Raw genomic sequence first — 4,344 nt, forward strand, 5'->3', positions numbered from 1 at the left:
CGTGCCAGGACGTCTGCTGCCTGATTGTTTTCCTGGGCTATATGGTGGAATTCGAGCCCCTCGAACCGAGCTGACATTTTGAGGACGGCACTGCGATAAGCTGCCATTTTCAGATCCTTGCCATCAAAGTCTCCATTTACTTGGGATATCGCAAGGTTCGAATCCCCACGCACCTCTAGGCGTTGGATGCCCATGGAGACTGCCATCCGGAGACCATGTAGAAGGGCCTCGTATTCGGCTGCGTTGTTGGAGTGTATATACATTATCTGGAGTACATATTGAACTATATCTCCTGTTGGGGACGTCAGAACGACGCCAGCCCCCAGACCAGCTAACATTTTCGAGCCGTCGAAGTGCATGATCCAGTTGGAATATGTGTCGTACTCTTTAGGGAGTTCAGCTTCAGTCCATTCAGCGACGAAGTCGGCCAAAACTTGCGACTTAATAGCTTGCCGTGGCTTATAGGTTATGTTGAACGGGAGGAGCTCAATGGCCCATTTGGCAATCCGACCCGTCGCGTCGCGGTTGTTTATAATATCGTTAAGAGGTACTTTGGAGGCTACTATTATGAACACTCTTGAAAGTAGTGTCGCAGCTTCCGGGATGCCATAAACACCGCGTACGCTATCTTTTGATAATGTGGGTACCGTGACTTGCATGGAGTGAGGACAGTGGACATGTAGTAAACTGGTTTTTGAAGGGGGAATTTGTGTCCGTCCGTTTCTCATTCGACGACGAGCACTGCGCTTACAACTTGATAAGTTGCCGCAATGTATAATAGCATTGGTTCGCCGATGTTAGGCGCGGCCAGGACCGGGTTTGTTGCCAATATGGCTTTTATTTCTTTGAGTCCGCCCGTGGCGGCATCCGTCCACTCGAAGTGTTCGATGCGCCGGAGGAGGCGATAAAGGGATAATGCCTTTTCTCCCAAGCGGGAGATAAAGCGGCTTAGAGCCGCCATGCATCCAGTCAATTTTTTGTATTTGCTTGAGGTCCTTTGGAATATCCAATTGTGACAGAGCTCGGATCTTGGCTGGGTTTGCTTCAATTCCTCTACCGGCTACAATGAAGCCCAAGAGCTTTCCGGCTGGTACGCCGAAGACACATTTTTCCGGGTTAAGCTTGATCTCATATGCTCGGAGGTTATCGAATGTGAGCCTCAAGTCGTCTACTAGAGTTTCGACATGCTTTGTTTTGACGACCACGTCATCTACGTATGCTTCCACTGTTTTGCCGATGTGGTTTGCCAGACATGTCTGAATCATGCGCTGATATGTTGCGCCGGCGTTTTTGAGCCCGAAGGACATTGTGTTGAGGCATAATGGGCCGTATGGGGTGATGAATGCTGTTGCGGCTTGGTCTGGCTCTGCCATCTTAATTTGATGGTAGCCGGAGTATGCGTCGAGGAAACACAATGAATCGTGTCTTGCGGTGGCGTCGATGATTTGGTCGATGCGGGGGAGGGGGAAGGGATCCTTTGGGCAAGCCTTGTTGAGGTCCTTGAAATCGACACATAAGCACCAGGATTTGTCCTTCTTTGGTACCATCACCAGGTTTGCTAGCCAGTCCGGATGTTTTATATCTCTGATGAATCTGGCCTCCAGTAGTTTGGCTATCTCCTCTCCCATGACTTGTCTCTTAGGTTCGTAGAAACGCCGAAGAGCCTGCTTGACAGGCTTGAATCCTTTTAGGATGTTTAGGCTGTGCTCGGCCAGCCTGCGTGGGATTCCTGGCATGTCTGAAGGGTGCCAGGCAAAAATGTCCCAATTTTCGCATAGGAATTCTCGTAGTGCGGCGTCTACCTCCGGGTTTAATTGCGCCCCGATGGAGGCCGTGTTTGTAGGGTCCGTTGGATGGACTTGGAATTTGACTATTTCGTCTGCGGGTTTAAAGGAGGTGGACTTGGATCTTTTATCGAGTATCACGTCGTCCCTGTTCACCATGGAGCGCAGTGCAGTCAGTTCCTCGGCCTCTAGGGCTTCGGATAGTGCCTCAAGGGCTAGTGCGGTTGTCTTATTTTCGGCGCGGAGTGCTATGTCCGGGTCACTAGCAAGAGTGATGATTCCGTTGGGTCCGGGCATTTTGAGCTTCATGTACACGTAATGGGGTATAGCTTGAAAGATTGTGAATGCATCTTGCCCTAATAGAGCGTGGTATCCGCTGCTGAATGGGGCCACTTGAAACGTGACCTCCTCGGACCTGTAATTATCTGGTGTGCCGAACACCACATCCAGTGTGATCTTTCCTGTACAACATGCTTCCCGACTGGGGATTATTACTCTAAAGGTTGTGTTGCTTCGCTCAATGCGGCTCCAGTCTATTTCCATTTTTCGAAGGGTTTCCTCATAAATGAGGTTCAATCCGCTGCCACCATCCATGAGTACCTTGGTAAGGCGAAAGCCGTCCACTATTGGACTAAGGACCAATGCGGCTGGTGCTCGGGCTGTTCGGAATTTAGGTTCAGCACTAGCGTTAAAGGTAATAGCCGTGTCACTCCATGGGTGTATTGTTGCTACTTGGTAGACTTCGGCAATGCTGCGGAGTGTTCGTTTCCGCATATTATTTGATGCAAAAGTCTCGAAGTCTGTTAATACCGAACTGGTATCCCTGGGCTGGTGCTCCGTGAATTCTGGAGTTAGAAGCTCCTCGCCACTTCTGGCCACCTGCCGGAGTATCCAACATGCTCTAAGGCTATGAGTTGGTGTGGCGCCCTCTGTACTATGAATTTTACAGGGTCCATTGAGCGATCCTTCCAGTACGGTTCCATGCCCTATGGAGGGTTTTTGCTTTTTGGTGTTTAACCCAGGTGCCTGGCGATAATGCACCCTTTTATTTTGGACTGGGGTTGTATTCAGGGCCGGATTGTCCCAAAATTTTATTTCGGTTTTCCAGGCGCTTTCCATCGCACAATACTTTCGTACTATGGATGCCAAGTCGGCGAAGCGTGTAATTTCACGACGACTTATGGCGTTGAGGATTCCGTTGTCCATGCAATTACTGCAGAAGAATGAAATTGCATCCTCCTCGCGGCAGTCCTCTATCCTGTTCATAACCAGGAGGAACCTGGCCCAGTAATGATGTAGTGTTTCTGCGGGCTCTTGCAGAATTTGGGATAGATCCCTTATATTTGGGTGGGCGGGTGGAATTAAATCCGGAACCTCGCCCAATCTGAGACTTAGGGGCCAAGGAGTTTCCGAACTCGGAAGCTCGGGTTCTTGGATGTTGTCCAATGAATCCAGCCCGCTACCTGACTTTAGGTTCAGGGCTTGAGTGACGTCCTTCCCTCCGCGTGTATCCGGCTTGGAGGGATTGGGAATCCGGACATAACTAGTCCATAAGATAGATGAAGGCTTGCCGCACTGTTCCTCCACCACTTCGACGCGGTGGGTGGCCTGGGAAGAGTTAATCTCTCTCGGATCGGGTTTAAGCCCAATCTGGTCGTAGTCTGTAGCGACTCCCAGGGCGGCGATGTGATCCAAGAGCTCGTTTAAGAAAGAGAGCTCCATCGGATCTAACTACCCGGTGAGTTCCGAGTTGACGTGGAGATTGCTTTCGATGACCCGAGAAGTCATCGTCGGCGCGGCGGCCGAACAGGCGGTCATAAGAAAACCGCCTAGCCGGAGAGTTTGGCCGATAGCCAAAGCTCCTTTAGCAACAACGCCGTCTTTAAAGACGGGATGAGGCGTCCTTCCTGATGGCGACAACACAGCGAAACTCTCAATGAAAGCACCAATGTCGGTGTCAAAACCGGCAGATCTCGGGTAGGGGGTCCCGAACTGTGCATCTAGGCGGATGGTAACAGGAGACAAGGGACACGATGTTTTTACCCAGGTTTGGGCCCTCTAGATGGAGGTAAAACCCTACTCCTGCTTGATTAATATTGATGATATGGGTAGTACAAGAGTAGATCTACCACGAGATCAGAGAGGCTAAACCCTAGAAGCTAGCCTATGGTATGATTGTTGTTCGTCCTACGGACTAAAACCCTCCGGTTTATATAGACACTGGAGAGGACTAGGGTTACACAGAGTCGATTACAATGGGAGGAGATCTACATATCTGTACCGCCAAGCTTTCCTTCCATGCCAAGGAAAGTCCCATCCGGACACGGGACGAAGTCTTCAATCTTGTATCTTCATAGTCCAGGAGTCCGCCCGAAGGTCATAGTCCGGCTATCCGGACACCCCCTAATTCGGGACTCCCTCAGTGGGGATTGGGGATTTCTTGCTCGCTCGATCTTCTTTCTTCTCAACGAAAACGGGCAAGGGGGTGGTGGCTGGCCTATATATATATATATCTATATTTCCAGGCCAACCCTAGCTTAGCCTCGGCTCCGAGTCAGGC

This window comes from Triticum aestivum, chromosome 7B (assembly GCF_018294505.1).
Source record: "Triticum aestivum cultivar Chinese Spring chromosome 7B, IWGSC CS RefSeq v2.1, whole genome shotgun sequence".
Classification (NCBI taxonomy): Eukaryota; Viridiplantae; Streptophyta; class Magnoliopsida; order Poales; family Poaceae; genus Triticum; species Triticum aestivum.